This window comes from Symphalangus syndactylus, chromosome 17 (genome assembly GCF_028878055.3).
Source record: "Symphalangus syndactylus isolate Jambi chromosome 17, NHGRI_mSymSyn1-v2.1_pri, whole genome shotgun sequence".
Taxonomy (NCBI): domain Eukaryota; kingdom Metazoa; phylum Chordata; class Mammalia; order Primates; family Hylobatidae; genus Symphalangus; species Symphalangus syndactylus.
In genome coordinates, this window is record NC_072439.2 from 30,180,476 (window position 1) to 30,197,323 (window position 16,848).

Below are 16,848 nucleotides of genomic sequence, written 5' to 3' on the forward strand. Positions count from 1 at the left end.
TGTCAAACACCACCTTATAAACATAATGTTCCTGAAATTTTAGAAAAAGTATTCTGCCTATCCAGAGGTGTCAGAGGAAAATTTGAATGTGGTGTTTAAGCTCAGCTTAGAAGGTGAGGTTAGAGCTAGAAATAGAGGAAGTTAGATTCATTTCAAGATAAAAGAACAGCATGACCAAAGATTTGGTGGCAGGAAGTAGAATGAGAATGAACGAGGCATGAGGACAGTTCTATTTGAGTTGAGTATGATGGTAGTGGGAGATGAACATGGAACAGCTGTTTGGAATTACATCATGCAGGGGCTGAAATGTCAGTCCTTGGACCTGGGTAATGGGAGTGTTAGTTAACGGAGGTGTGCTTCAGTGAGAGTATCTGATACCATGTACAGAATTAACTGGTAGGGTGAGAGACCAGAGGTGGGAATACCCACTAAGAGACTATTACATGACTGTAGGTAGTATGTCAAAAGCACCTGAAACCTCTGGCAACAACAGAATAGAAGGAAATAATTAAAAAATTATTTTGGATGTACGCAAGTACAGAGAAAGGGTGGTCTCAAAAGCTTCTAGGCTAGAATACTGCTGACAGCAATATGAAGAATGGGAGGGGGTGACAGAAAGAAAGAAGACAAAAACGAAGGAAGAGATCACAGGATACCGGAAGTATCAAAAGCACAGTAAAGAGAAGCTGTCCTGCAAACATCTAGAAATGTCTGGAAATGCCTAAAAGTTGAGGGAAGGTCAGGACTGCAGCAAATGGCTTGGGAGTTATACCTACTGAGGTGAAAGTGGAGGTCAAGAGCAGATGAGCTTTGTCTATCAACAGAATGCAGGCTACAGAAAAGCCCGGCCAGGCTCAGTGGCTCATGCCTGTAATCCCAGCACTTTGGGGGGCCAAGGTGGGCAGATCACTTGATGTCAGGAGTTCAAGACCAGCCTGGCCAATATGGTGAAACCCCATCTCTACTAAAAATACAAAAAATTAGCTAGGCGTGGTGGTGGCGGGCGCCTGTAGTCCCAGCTACTCAGGAGGCTGGGGCAGGAGAATCACTTGAACTCAGGAGGTGGTGGTTGCAGTCAGCCAAGTTCACATCATTGCACTCAAGCCTGGGTGTCGCAGTGAAACCCTGCCTCAAAAAAAATAAAAATAAAAAAGCCCAAAACAGAAACTGGGGAACACATACTTATATTGAATATGAGGTGAAAGGCGAGCTGGAGAAGAAGCAGTAAATGAGCAGTGAGAGAAGTAACAAAATAAAGAGCACATGAAAGCCAAAACAGGAGTTCAAGAAGCATTAGGCATGAATACTGCCAAAGGTTATGGACAGCCCAAAGCAAATAATTTGGAGCCTAGGAGGTCAATGATGCCCTGATTATTAAAGTTAACAGTTGTTATGCCTTACTAATAAAGAACTCATTGTTTCAAAACAAAATGTTTTAATACAAGAGTATTATTTTCATTCTTTAATGAAAGGCAAAATAATTTTGAAAGTACTCTGAAAGTACTCTGATCCCAAATAAATTTTTTAAACAATCTCAATTTGATCTTATTGGCTGACAGTTTTCAACCATATGGTATATTCCACCACAGGTATATTAAAATGTAGAGAGGCATTTTTGATTGTTACAATGACTAAGGGAAAGCCACTGACTTATAGAAAACAGAGATAGATCACTGTTACGGACTTAATGTGTGCCTCCAAAATTCATGTTGAAATCCTAATCCCCAAAGGAGTGGTATTAAGACATGGGGGCTTTGGGAGTTAAGTAGGTCATAAGGATGGAACTCTCATGAATGGGATTAGTACCCTTATAAAAGAGAGCTCTCGCTCTCATCCCACCATATGAAGATATAAGAAACCAGCAGTCTACAACCCACAAGAGGCCTTCACCAACACCTGGACCATGCCAGCACCCTGATCTCAGATTTCCAGCCTCTAGAACTGTGAGAAACAAATTTCTGTTGTTCATAAGCTACCTAATCTGTCTACAGTTTGTTATCGCAGCCCAAATTTACTAAGAAAGGTCACAGACACCCAATGCTCTGCAATGAAAGAGACAGTCCTACACAATGAAGAAGTGTCCCACCCCAAATGTCAATAATCCCACCTGTTGAAAAATACTGTCACCGACTGCCATTTATCACTGAATTTGCCTTTCACATATTTGAGAAGAATTGATGGAACTTCAAATCCTAGAAATTTTGAAAATCGTTTTTAAAATAAGATAAATGTTAACATCCCTTAGAAACTTATCAAATGCATGCTTTGTAGTTTTATTTTTTATTCTTATCTAATCTAGTTAAAAAAGATATAGATATTCCAGTTAATTACTTAGTAGGGCAGCTGCTTTGTAAAAAGTACCATTCTTTTACATATTAGCTTCAATAGAAATCTGATTAGAGGTATTGACTAATTAATAATGATACATATTGTGTTATGAGGTGGAGAAACAGCAAATGCTTGTAATAAAATGCTTTCTACAAAATACCAACATTGTATATGGATCAGTATCTAAACAAATATTTCATTTGTGTTCACCACTTAGACAAAGTATTTTCTGTTGAAAGTTGCTATTTTAATGCCAACTATTACATAAAACTAATAACCAGGCTCTATAATTGAACCATACAGACATTTTTGTGGAACTTAACGGAAGTACCTTTAGGCCAGTATCTTGTAGCTGTTGTTCAATTGTCCCATAGGATTTTCATGAGGTCCTTTGAGACTTCAATGAATATTAATGAAAACATTTGCAGGAGTTTTAATATTAGGTCAGAAAAATTATTTCCAAAAATATTTGCTTCATTTATCAACACTGATATTTGTGAATATGTTGAAATTGTCTATGGTGCACCCAAGTCCCAGTTAGTCCAGCTCCAGCTGGACTAGTTTTATTATAGTCAACTCCAATTTGTTTAATTCTCTCGCATATTTTTAATGATTACAGTTGATATATAAATGCACAGACCCTCCACTTCTTAACTAATTACCAAATACGTGTGGTAAGTGTTATTTATTCCTCTCTACAATCGTCCATTTTAGGCTAGTCTCTCATATTACGATTTTAAATAGCTGGATCTCTCACATAGGTAGACTCAGCCCCTGGATTCACCATTTATAGAAGCAACCGAGAAAATGAAGCTTTTTCACAAGTTAAAAAAAAAAGTCCCATTATTCACTGAGAGCTAGTGTGCAGATGTTTCCCAAGATATTTCTTAATCACTTTGATCCAAATAGTTTTGAGAAAACCTGTGACAAAACAGGATGACTTCTCAAAGGGAGTCCACTTAATGGTTTATTATGCAATTCAACTTTGTTGTGCCATCTAATGGCAAGTTTGGCATTTCAGAGTTCCCAAAAATCTGTTAAAAATAAGCCAGTGACGCTTATGACAAACTAAAAAACATAAAGCCAAATATTTAATACCTAACACTAGTTATTGAGTTATTACTATGCATGTGCTCAGCACAGTGCTATTTCACAGATATTATCTCATTTAATGTTTACAACCAATATATAAAATTGGTTACCATTCTATTTTTACACATGAAGAAACTGAGACTTAAAGAGGTTTAGCAACTTGTCTTTGTTGATAAGTGGCAAAGCTAAAATCAAAACCCAGACAGGCTGGACTTCAGAGCCCCTCCTCTGCCCTGTCCTGTCCCAAGTAGCAGCTCCACAGGGGTTCCCAGATGAATCAGATATACCATCTACTCTCAGACCATGTAGCCCAGCAAGAGAGATAGGATGCCTTCCCAAATAATTGTAATTCAAGGTAAAATATAAGAATCAGCCTAAGAGAAGCCCAGATCAAGTTACGAAGTAGTTCAGATGAACACAGATTACTTCAAGATATGGAAACCAGGAGGGTACTTTTTATTTGGGATGGGTTGAAGGGAGGAGGGGAACAAAGGGCAATAACAGAATGTAATTACTCTTTGCTGCATGCCATTCTATTTATCGGGCACAGTATAAAACAGCTTATATTTGTTGTCGTCTTTGGTGTTCAGAACAACCATACAAGTACTACCACAACATTACATAAGACAAAGCCAGCCAGTGGCTTAACTAAAATTTAAATCCAGTGCCCCTGCATTATGGTCTGCCCTTTTAATTTCTTCCTTCTTTTTTTTTTCCTGGTCCACCTTGAGTAGGTCACTCTTTGATGTTTGCCCTTCATGGGCACCTTTTGCTAATTTGTCAGACCAAAGAGAATATTTTCCATTTTGCATAAATGAGCATCACAAACTAGATGATTAGATGCAAGACAAGGAAAAGGAATCCTCAAAAGAGCCTCAACTATTGTGTTCTCAGGGCAGAGTTCATGCTGGATTTCCTGCCAGATTCAGTGTTGAAGGCAGGAGACACTTGGGCTTGCTAATTTTTATTTCCTCCTCTTCCTCCTTCCCTCTAGTTTGCTTCCTTCCCTCTTTCCTTCTTTCTATAATCAGTTGTTCTGAACCATGATATGCCAGACCCTGTACTGGGCCATGGAGAAAACAACAGGTAAGGTCTTTGCTCTTATTTAGCTTCATGCAAGGCAGAAGCTATATTACATAGTGGTTAAAGCCAAACAGATCGCATCGGTGCTTGCCCCAGCTCAGCCACTTACTAGCTGTATCAGCTGAACAAGCTATGAAACTTTCTGGGCATAAATTCTTTTTTCTGTAAATATGGATATGGACAGATCCACCTCAAAGGGGTGTTACGTGCTATCAGAGAGTAGTAGCACAGCACCTGGAATATGGGGAGCATTACAGAGTTGTCATTATAGTTATTACATACTACAGTTACTTTATACTCTTCGGAGTGAGTGGATTGGTTTGCCCAAGGTGTAGTAGAAACTGCAGCTCAAACTCTTCTCTCAAATAATGGAAATCAATTCATTGACAAAGATAATCTTCAGAGAAGGATCATCCTCCCCTCATAACATGAAGAAAAATCCTTCATTACCTGTTTTTATTCATTAAGGATCACTATTAATGGACAGAAAATGGGCTGAATACAGGTTCCTGAGAAAAGACACTCTTCTCAAATTTGCCTTTTAGCAGATCTTACCAACATTTCTTACAACTGCGGAGTTCCTTTCAAGTTACTTGGATATATGTTTCTTCCACCAAGAGGAGAAAAAAATGGACTAAAAGGCAAATGGGATACGAGAAATATTAACCTGGATGACTGACTATATGAGAATTTCTTGAGATCAGAATTACATCCTCATTCATCTTGGTAACCCTGGCAGGGTGTCTAGACTGATTATAGGGGCTGAAATACAGCCCGTCTATATCCTAGGTACGTACCACACACTTTATTCTTCCCCATATCACTTCAGAGTGGGTACCACCAATCTCATTTTATAGACAAGAAAAAGGTAAAGCCCAGATTGTTAAACAATTACTCAACCTTACAAAAGTGCAGAACCAATCTGTTCTAAAGTTAATTCCCTTTTTCCATGTGAATGTCTCAAAAATGTTTAGTGGATGAATACAGAATTAAAAGCAAATTCTGGAGATGCCTTTTATTTCAGATCTGTGATCCAGGCATATGACTCTAGACAAGAGAGGTTTATTTAGGTAATGTTGCTCTCCTTCCCTTTAAAAGAGCTCAAAGCCAAAAATATAAGCCAGACATTATCAAGGAGCAAATGAATGTCTAGAAATAAACTGAGCGTTTATAGAAGGATACACTAATTTGAACATCGGGAAACAGGTGTGAAAATTTCAGATCACTTATTATTCAAACATGCCTTGGGGGGAAAAAAGTAATATGTAACTGCAAACTGTTGATGTATTTGCAAAAAATAGTTTCTGAGTTTGTAAGTTGTTACACAATACACTGAGTTTCTTAAGGTTATAATCTTTCCTTTCCACTGAGATCATTCAGTCCCTCACTTGGATTGCTTTAAATGTAATGTGCTCAGTCAGAAGTAGAACCTGGAGTTAGGATTGCTTCACCAGAGCTAAATATTAGTCACTTTGCTCAACCCTCATTTGCCCTCTGCGGTCCCCACCCAACTCTCATTTTTCAGCCACACTCCACCAAATGCATACTTAGTGCTTGTGGTTCCAGTAACACAACACATTCAAGCTAACCTGTCTGTGGAAAGTTTGCAACCCTCTGAGTTCAGACTGGGGTTAGCCATGAAGCATGGGGTGACAGGAAATGGCATCCAGTAGTCACTCTTTCCTCTGGTCAAGTCTTTTTCACATCACTTTCATCATTGCCCGCTATTTTATTCCTTTGCTGCATCTCCTTTGGGACCCAAGAGGGAATGAGGACATGAAATAATAGCTGTCCTAATGCCACTAACCAGCCTTCACACAATGCAGCCTAGTCCTACTTATTTCTCCAGGAAAGGAAATCAAAAAACAATTGTAGAGAAATCACTCCTCGTTTCCTCTTCCATGTCTCGTGTGTGTGTGTGTGTGTGTGTGTGTGTGTGTGTGTGTGTGTGTGTGTAAAATTTTAATTTCCCTGTAATTGGAACTACAAAAGTCCCTCCTCAGCCCTACCGGGAAAGTGGCACTGGGCACTACTGCCCTTTCCAATGCAGTCTGCAATCCTTTTCGCGGAAGTAGAGGAGAAAAGGGGGTGGAGAAGGGCGCTGCGATGCAGCATCCGTTTAGAAAACAGGCAGTTCGCACGTGAGCGGGCTCGCAGCCTGCGGCGCCACCTGACCGGGCCTGGCGCCCCCAGTGTGGTGCAGTGGCCCAGGAAGACCAGAAGGCTCAAGCCCTCCTGAACCCCTGCTAAGTCAGAGCTCCCTTTCTGCTGGGCTCAGGCCTCGCCCGCATATACTTTTCCATCTGCTTCCACCCTGCTATCCTTCCTGGGGACCAGAAATGAAGAAAGACAACCCCCCCATCCCCCGGTATTTCGTCTTCCCCTCACAGCCTCTTCCTGTCCTGATCATCTGCTCAAAGAGAAGACGTTCCCTACACACACTCTCACCACCCCGCCTCCACCTTCTGCGGCAATGAAGCCACGCCACCCTAGGGGGCTCGGCGGCCGGATGCTGGCGGGGCGCGCACTAGAGACACGCCGCACTGGAAGCAGCTCTCGGAGTCCCGTGAGCCAGGGAGACTGGGGTGCACCGCGCCACGCTGAGTCTCGGTGTGAAAGCCAAGAGCTTGAGCACCTCCTGGCCGAAAGCACGCGAGGCGCTCCTTGCCCGGGACCCCGCGCGCCCCCGCAGCTCCCGGGCAGCTGTCGGCGCGCACTGGCTGACGCGAGCTCTCCTCCCGCAGCCGCTTCGGGGTTTTTTGTCTATATAAGGGCTCGCTGGCCAACTCTGCGTTGGCACGTTTGTCACAGGCTGGCCATTATTTGCACACACGCGTGCGGCTCCGCGGGCAGCTCGGGTCGCAGACGCAGGCTCGCCCTCCTCTTAGCCGGCGCCTCCTCCTCCTCCTCCTCTCCACCTCCCTCCCCAGCTGTACTTACTTTATCTGGTCTCTGGCGCAGGGTGGGCGCTGCAGCCCTCCGTTCCCAGCAAACCGCAGCCGATTCGCCTCGCTGTCAACGGGTGAATGGAATTATTTATTTATTTATGGCCCCTGACGTGTCCTCGCCCGCCACAGCCAGCGGAGAAGGAGGCGGTGGCGGGAAGGGGAGGCGTGGCTGCTGAACGCCCTCGTGGGTGCGGAGGAGCGCGCGCCAGGGGTGGGGGCCCGGGTGGGGGCCGGACAGGCTGCAGTGGAGGCCGGCCCGGGGGATGGTGGGGGGGAGCCGCCTCCCGGTGCCTGGAGACCGACTGAGCATGCTCCAAGCGGCTGTCAAAGCTGTAGGCACTTTCTCTATCGCTCGGGGCACTCCACTTCGGATTTTAGTTTTGACCAAGGAAGAAAGCCAAAAGGCAGGTAGATCTGTCATTCCAGATGGGTCGTGACTTGCTGTATCCGAAGTACTCTGTAGCCTGACCTGGGAGTCAGGTGTGCGGTAGCTCTGTCTAGATATCCCAGGCAGTTGTGCAACCCATGCATGGGAGAGGAAATCATGCAAAAAGAGAAGAATCTGGCCGAATGCAGGGAGAATAGGAGATCCTCATTGTGAGCTTGCAGGGAAAGTGTTGAGCCATTTTTCAGCTGAGGCCTTTTTGGGAGAAAGAGGTAGGGCACTGTTGGAGATTAGACTCACCAACCAAATCACTTGACGGAAAAAAATATAATTGACACCATAGGAGGAAGGGCATAGAAAACAGCACCAAAAGACATTAAAAATAAGAAGGATTTTTTTCAAATCATTTATAATTCCTTTCATTTTTGATTTCTCAGATTACTTAGTTCTTCAAACCAGCATTTAGTTATTTGACAACGAATAGTGCTAGAGATAATGGTAATTCTGCTGTCATTGGTTTGGTCTCTTCCCCTGTCTAAAATATGCTTCTTGGTAAAGTTGGAAAGAGGAAGGGCTGGAAGGCAACATTTAAGCAACCCCAAAGACTGGGTTTCTTTAATATCTTTAAGTTAAATTGCCACTTTAGAGAAATCGAAACTATCCAAAAGAATAATTGTAGGTTTTGGCTTGACAAGTCCTATTGCAGTTTGTCTACCAGTTTAACTAGCTTTCTCCTCCTTGATTTCACAATAATCATTTTAAGGTGTGTTCTATGATTCTTCACATTTTACGAATTTATAAAAAGAGTTAGGTCATTTGGGTAAATTCACATTGTCTTTGCCACAGCTAGTCTGTTGTAATGGACAAAATTTGAATTTCAATTTTTGTAGCTATGAAATAAAAGTAATATCAATCTTGTGTTGATTTCATAAGATTTAAGTAAAATAATATACATGAAGTGGCTGGTAGGCATAACACAAGATGAATAAATAATGGTGATTAATAACTTCAAAATTATTGGAAGATAATTTTATTGAAAGAATGATATTTGAAAATGAAAAAAGGGCAGAAAATTACAGAAAGGATTTTATATTTTTATGCTAAAATGCTTAAATAGACATTTGTATAAGACATAATAGGCATTTGATAATGATGAAATGTCTAGCAGTGACTATAAATACTTCATTTAATTACAAAAAAGTTAAACATTTAAAAGAAACAACATAAAGGCACATTTCAAGGTCATAGTCTTGAGTGTTTGCTATTGACATTTTTCCTGCTCATTCATCACTTTTATATCCTGTCAAAGAAGAGGAAGAAGAAAGACCATATGCTTTCTGAATTTTGATCCTATTCTCCCTTTTCCTTCTCTGTGATTTTTTGTTGTTGTTTTTTTCTTATAGTCCCATGTTCTTGACCTGTTTAACCTATTGCTGAACACCAAACATCACTACTTGTAGCATGATATTGTAACCTTCTTTTTAAGTCTTGTTTTTTCAACAATTAAAACTCTGGATCTAATTTACCTACTGTCACAGAGTTAGTATTTGGGAACTCATTTCTAAATTGCTTTGTTGTGATAGGTATGTTATGTAAAATTTGATTTGACTAGAAAGGAATCTGAAAGGAGGGAGAATCAGCTAAGAATAAATTCAGCCAATTTATCTTATGACTTATAGTTTAATATTGTTAAGAAATTGAGAAAAAAACACAATTTAAGGAAAAAGCAAGCCATATGATTAGAACTTGGAATGCTCTGGTAAAATATTTGCCTTGATTTCTATTCATAAGCTGAAATCACAGTGGGAAAAACAAATAGCAATACACTTAACATTCTAGCAACTCATATTCCACAGATGAGCAAACTGTGAATACATACATCACATATATACTCATGAAGTCCACATGTCTTTTACTATATACCCACATCCTTGTGGTTTAGGTTCTTTTTCTCTTCTTCATCCCTCAGTCATGCACAATCTTCTCACATTTTTCTGTCTTTTCTCATTCACTGCCCTCTTTTCCATATCAAACTTGTCTAAACCTTTTTTCCTCCTTTAATGCCCAGCAAATATATCATCACTTCTATAGCATTTTAAGGATTCTTTGTTAACAAATAAGGGTTAAGTTCATCTTTCTCTGTGATCCTGCCCACAGAAAATGATTTAGGCCTCTATCTGGGGCATTTTGTTTCTGCTTCATATATGACTATATTATAATATGATTTTTATTGCTGTAGCCCCAATATATTAGGCTATTTGAAAGTAGAGATGACATTTTATTCATCTCTGGGATTGTCACAGGCATTTGAGCCAGAGTGACTCCATCTTGAGTAAGACCTGGGTAAAATGAGGCTGAGACTTCTTGGGCTGCATTCCCAGGAGATTAAGGCATTCTTAGTCACAGAATAAGATAGGAGGTTGGCACAAGATACAGGTCATAAAGACCGTGCTGATAAAACAGGAGGCAGTAAAGAAGCCAGCTAAAACCCACCAAAACCAAAATGGAGACGAAAGTGACCTCTGGTCCTCCTCACTCCTCATTATATGCTAATTACAATACATTGGCATGCTAAAAGACACTCCCACCAGTGCCATGACAGTTTACAAATGCCATGGTAAGGTCAGGAAGTTACCCCATACGGTCTAAAATGGGGAGAAACCCTCAGTTCCAAGAATTTCCCACCCCTTTCCCAGAAAACTCATGAATAATCCATCTCTTGTTAACATATAATCAAGAGGTAATAGTAAGTATGAGCAGCAGAGCAGCCCATGCTGCTACTCTGCCTATGGTGTAGCCGTTTTTTTTTCGTTGTTGTTCCTTTACTTTCCTAGTACTCCTGCTTTCACTTTATAGACTCACCCCAAATTATTTCTTGCAGGAAATCCAAGAACCCTCTCTTGGGGTTTGGATCAGGACCCCTTTCTGGTAACAGAATCATCTATCATGCAGCACAAATCCTTGCAGATAGAAAATAGTAATTTTTGCCAAATGAAGAAAAGAGATGACAGTGTGGCTGTAGGCAACAGATATATGGTAGAAGCTACTGGTGCTCACAGTATCTATGATCTGCCTGGCTCCACACTTCCTGGCTTTCCTTACAGTTATATTGGGACCATGCAACTATGTAGTTCTAAAACAGTATGAGTGGAAGTGACATGTGTAATTTCTGGTTAAGGGAGTTAAGACCCAGTGTGCCTCCTTCATCACTCCCTTTCCCTGCCATAGTACCATGTTTCTGATGAACTAGCTACAAAATGGAATCACTGAAAAAGAAAGAAAGACTGCTTGAATTGCACTGTACTTTGTGTGAGCAAGACACCATTGTTTTAAGCCTTGGAAGTTTCAGGCTCTATTTGTCATGGGAACAAAACCTAGCCTATTCTGACCAATATAAGATATTACTTAAAAAGACTATAAATTGGCCGGGTGCAGTGGCTCATGCTTGTAATCCCAGCACTTTAGGAGGCCAAGGCAGGTGGATCACCTGAGGTCAGAAGTTCAAGACTAGCCTAGCCAACATGGTGAAACCCCATCTCAACTAAAAATACAAAAAAAAAAAAAAAAAAATTAACCAGGCGTGGTGGTGGGCACCTGTAATCCCAGCTACTTCAGGAGGCTGAGGCAGAAGAATCCCTTGAATCCGGGAGGTGGAGGTTGCATTGAGCCAAGATTGCACCACTGCACTCCAGCCTGGGTGACAAGAGCAAAATTCTATCTCAAAAAAAAGAAATTATAAATCATAAAGGCATAAAATCCCCAAGGAAACATTGAACTTTTGAAAATGCACTAATGTGTTCTTAAGTCAAAACTAAAAATATAGTCTCATGACCCCAAAATTCATATAATAGCCTTTTCAGAGTAAGACTGTGAGATTAAATTAAGGGTGTATGTGTTTATAAACTACACACAATAGATTTGTTATAGCTAAGTACAAAAGACCGGATGTCCCAATGCTCCCCTCAACTTGGGTGAAAACAAATGTACACCTGCCTTCAAGTGGCAACATACTGTGGTTGAGATTGTAACTGACCAGCAGCTGTGAATATGATTGCTGTGACCTGGTTTCACAGATTATACAAACTATAGAAATATATCTCCACTGCTTCTAGATTTAAATCTTGAGTATATCTATATAGGCTACTTTGGAAATATCTTCTATGAAAAACTCCCATAGGATTTTGGGGAATGACAATCTAGTCCAATTCAACAAAGCATATAAAAGGGGAATCAATTACATTGGCATTGCTGTATGGTATGCCTTTAAATAACAGCACACAAGAATCTTTGGTTTAAAACAAAATGGTTTTTTTGGCTCCAAAAATCTCTCAACGGATTATGTATTAAAAAACTTTTTTGTTGGGGTATTTTTCTAAATTTACATTTTATCAATTATTATCTACAAACTAAACTTAATGGATTCTGGGTGTTTTATAGATGCTTTACCATGTAAATATTCTGATTATTTTGAATGCATATAAGATTGGAAACTTAAAAGTTATCATCATAGACTGACTGTAAACTTTTCAGGCAGAAATCTTGTAAACGGTGGCTAATGAGTATTAATACTTAATATATTTTATGAAATGAATCAATGATGACTGAATGTGTTATCAAGAAGCTAAGGGCTTTAGTGCCTTTTTCTGTACAGTTGATCCTTGCTGGGTTCCTTAACTTCTCTGAGTCATAGGTTTTTACTTTAAGACCTTAATAATTATTAATAGCTTCACTTTCTAAAATTCAATGATACTTGCGAGCACTTCCAGGGTGCAAAGATCCACAGAATTTATGCATAATCATAACTAATGAAGAAAATATTTATGTAGTTTTTTTCTATTAAACTAGAAATAAATGTTTACTTCTCAGGTTTTGGAGAACAGTGTTAATTAGGATGCTTTATAAAATGTGACCATAAATTTACTCGCTTAATTTTTAGTATTTGTATTACTTGCCATGTGCCTGGAATGTCCTTGAAGGGTTAGTCATTGTTTGCATCAACATAATACCTCATAGGTCACAAGAAAGTTTCATGCAAAACATTCTCACCTGCAGGAAGGTTTCTCAGTAAACTGGGTTTTCAGCTGCTGTTGCTTTGTTTCATTGCCCAAAGTTAAGGCCATGTTGCCATTCTGTTTTCCATTCAGGAACTTTTCTTCTGCTTTCCATCTGGCAGGAATTTTTGTGCTGTTTTGCTATACAGGCATACCTCAGAGACAGTGCATTTTCATTTCCAAACTACCAGAATAAAGCAAATATAGCCATAAAGTGAATCACATGAATTTTTTGGTTTTCCAGTGTATATAATAGTTATGTTTACACTATTATCGTAGTCTATTAAGTGTGGAATAGCCTATGTCTGAGAAAACAGTATATGTACCTTAATTAAAACTATCATATTTCTAAAAAATGCTAACCATCATATAAGTCTTCAGAGAGTCATCATCTTTTTGCTGGTGGAAGGTCTTGCCTTGAGGCAAGATCAGTCGATCAGGGTGGTGGTTGCTGAAGTTTCAGGTGGCTGTGGCAATTTCTGAAAATGAAGTTTGCTGCATTGATTGAGTCTTCCTTTCAAGAAAGATTTCTCTATAGCATGTGATGTTGTTTGATGGCATTTGATCAATAGAGCTTTCAAAATTGGAGTCAACCCTCTCAAACCCTAATGCAGCTTTGTCAACCAAGATTATGTAATATTCTAAATCCTTTATTGCCATTTCACCAATGATGACAGCATCTGCACCAGGAGTAGATTCTATTTCCAGAAACCACTTTCTTTGCTTATCCATAAGAAGCAACTCTTCATCTGTTGGCAAGTTTTATCATGAGATTCTTATGATAAAATGAGCAAATTCAGTCACAACTTCGGTCTACACTTTTAATTCTAGTTAACTTTGCTTCCACTACATGTGCAGTTATTTCCTCCACTGAAGTCTTGAACCCCTCAAAGTCATCCATGAGGGTAAGAATCAACTTCTTCGAAACTACTGTTAATGTTGCTATTTTGACCTCTTCCTATGAATCATAAATGTTCTTAATGGCACCTAGAATGGTGAATTATTTCCAGGTTTTCAATTTAGTTAGCCCATATTCATCAGAGAAGCCACTATCTGTGACAGCTATAGCCCTATGAAATATACGTCTTAATTGATAGGACTTGAAAGTTGAAATGACTCCTTGATCCATGGTCTGTAGAATGGACAGTGTGTTAGCAATTATGAAAACAACATTCATCTCCTTTACATCTCTATCAGAGCTCTCAGGTGACCAGATGCATTGTAAATAAGCAGTAATATTTTGAAAGGCATCTTTTGTTTCTGAGAAGTAAGTCCCAAAGTGGGCACATTTCCATTTAAATTTTCCATGTAAATGGAGTTGTAAATTGTAAAGCTTAATAGAAATAAAAGATGATATTATTATATATAACATATACACATATTTCTAAAATAAATAGTCCTTCAGAAATAAGATAGTAAAAGTTCATCTCTATAGTTTTTTAAAAGAAAAATTGGACAATTGCAAAATCTAGAAATAGTTTTCTATAGAAAAATTAATCACTTCACTGGTGTATTACTCTAAATAAATTCCTTATTCCATTAATATTAGATGTTTATCTTTGGTTAACTATATGAAGCAGCATTTATCACACAGCAGCTACAGACCCAGTTATAAAGTAGTGCACTAAAAAAATATTTATTTTCCTCTGCAATTCAATCCAATTATACTCTGAGACTGAAATTCCTCCCCATAACTATTCTAGAGAGAATTTTATCTTTTTTTTTCCACTCTAGATATGGGATCTTTGAAAATTATCCTCTTTTGGCTGAGTGTGGTGGCTCACACCTATAATCCCATATTTTGGGAGGCTAAAGCAGGTGGATCCCTTGCACCCAGCAGTTTGGAATCAGCCTGGGCAACCTAGCAAGACCCCATCTCTACAAAAAATAAAAAAACATTAGTTTCATGTGGTGGTGTGCACCTGTAGTCCCAGCTACTTGGAAGGCTGAGGGAGGATGATCACTGGAACCCAGGAGTTAGAAGCTGCAGTGAGCTATGATTATGCCACTGCACCCCAACATGGATGACAGAGTGAAATACTGTCTCTAAAAAAAAAGTAGAAAAACTCTAAATGTATGATTATTATTTTTGCTTCCTTTCTGCTCTGCTTACTATTTATGTGTTTTAAAAAGGAGTATAAATCAACAACAGGCTGGGCGCTGTGGCTCACGCTTGTAATCCCAGCACTTTGGGAGGCCGAGGCGGGCGGATCACGAGGTCAGGAGATCGAGACCACGGTGAAACCCCGTCTCTACTAAAAATACAAAATTTAGCCGGGCGTGGTGGCGGGCGCCTGTAGTCCCAGCTACTCGGAGAGGCTGAGGCAGGAGAATGGCGTGAACCCGGGAGGCGGAGCTTGCAGTGAGCCGAGATCGCGCCACTGCACTCCAGCCTGGGCGACAGAGCGAGACTCCGTCTCAAAAAAAAAAAAAAAAAAAAAAAAAACATAAATCAACAATAATGTTATGCTCATAGATTTTGTTTCCTGAATGGGTGTTGCTTGTCTCTGCTCCACGATGTCTGAAGCCCCAGCTGGCAAGACTGGAACACAAAAACACAAGCCTCTAATGTCACCTAGAGGCTTCTTCAATCACATGTCTGATACTTGGGCAGGAATGACTGAAAGGCCAGGTTCACTTGAGCCTCCTGATTGGGGCACCTAAACATGGCTTCTCTGTGTGGCCTGGGATTCTTAGAGCATGATGGCTGTGTTCCAAAATGTAGCATACTGAAAGATAGCCTTGCAAGAACAAGGTAGAAGTTAACCTAGACTCAGAAGTTACTTGAGGCTCAAAATAACACAAATGTATGAATTCACTGTTTCGTAAGTCAAAATTCTGAATGACTTGGTGGTTCCTTTGCTCTGGGTCTCACAATCTGGGGGAAAATCTTCCAAGTTCTTTCAGGTTGCCTGCAGTACTCAGGCCCTTGCAGTTGTAGGGCTGAGGTCCCCATGTCCTTGGTAGATGTCAGCTGGGAAACTTTAAGCTCCTTAAGGCCACCGGAGTTCCTTGTCACATTGCCCCTTCATCTTCAAAAAGCAACAGAGCCTGGCGTCTTCTCACGTTTCAAACTTCTCTGACTTTTTCTTCAGCTCCATCTCTTCTTCGGCCATAACAGAATACGATACACTGGGTGGCTTAAACAACATTTATTTTTCACAGTTTGGAAACTTGAAGTCAAAGATCAAGGTGCCAGCATGAGCAGGTTCTTGGCGATAGCCTCTGCCTGGTTTACAGGTGACCATCTTGCTGTGCCCTCACGTCAGGGAGATAGCTTTCTAGCTCTCTTATTTACTTTTATGAAAGGGATTCCATCAGGAGGATTCCACCCTTATGACTTCATCTAAACCTAATTACCATCCAAAGGCCCCATCTCCAAATACCATCGCATTGTAAGTTAGAGTTTCAACATGTGAATTTTGAGGGGACACAAACATTCAGTTGTTGGCAACTGTAAAGTTGGAGCAACCCCCATACTGAACTCTTGGTCTCTGTGGTAAAAGATATTATAATAGGAAAGCCAAGCCTCTGAATCTAAGTCACCCTGCACAGTAGTAGTATCATAGCCAATGAGGTTTATCTGAGGCACAATTGTTGCTAATTGAAATTTTTTCACAATATCCTGCCATGATGACTTGAAATATAGTCATATATTTCAAGTATTGGCAATTATTGACAGTCTTTATGGAGACTGAACAAAAACAAAACAAAACAAAACAAAAAAACAATATCACATATTGGGGAAAAAGGGGACTCTCAGGAGATTAGTGCCACCCTTAAAGGAAGCAGGAGTGGTAGTCCGATGATATTTTAATTCACAAACTGTCTCCTATAGAAAATAAATAATTTCTGAAAGACCATTGTAAACTACCATGAACTCAACCAAGTAGTAGCTCTGATTGCCACTGCCATGCCAGAAATGGTATCTTTGTTTAAGCAGATAAATATAAATATACCC

At 40.1% G+C, this 16,848-nt stretch overlaps 1 protein-coding gene and 1 pseudogene across 1 annotated transcript in view; one reads left to right on the forward strand and one right to left on the reverse strand.

The window, feature by feature from the left end:
* The window catches only part of SLC16A7 (solute carrier family 16 member 7), a 185,943-nt gene extending 178,426 nt beyond the window's left edge, over positions 1–7,517 (reverse strand). The window contains exon 1 of the mRNA XM_055248375.2: positions 7,444–7,517. The gene's annotated coding sequence lies outside the window, so the exon portion shown is untranslated. The remainder of the gene's footprint in view (positions 1–7,443) is intronic.
* Positions 7,518–16,430: 8,913 nt separating this feature from the next.
* Positions 16,431–16,581, forward strand: LOC129467177 (uncharacterized; annotated as a pseudogene).
* Positions 16,582–16,848: the final 267 nt, after the last annotated feature.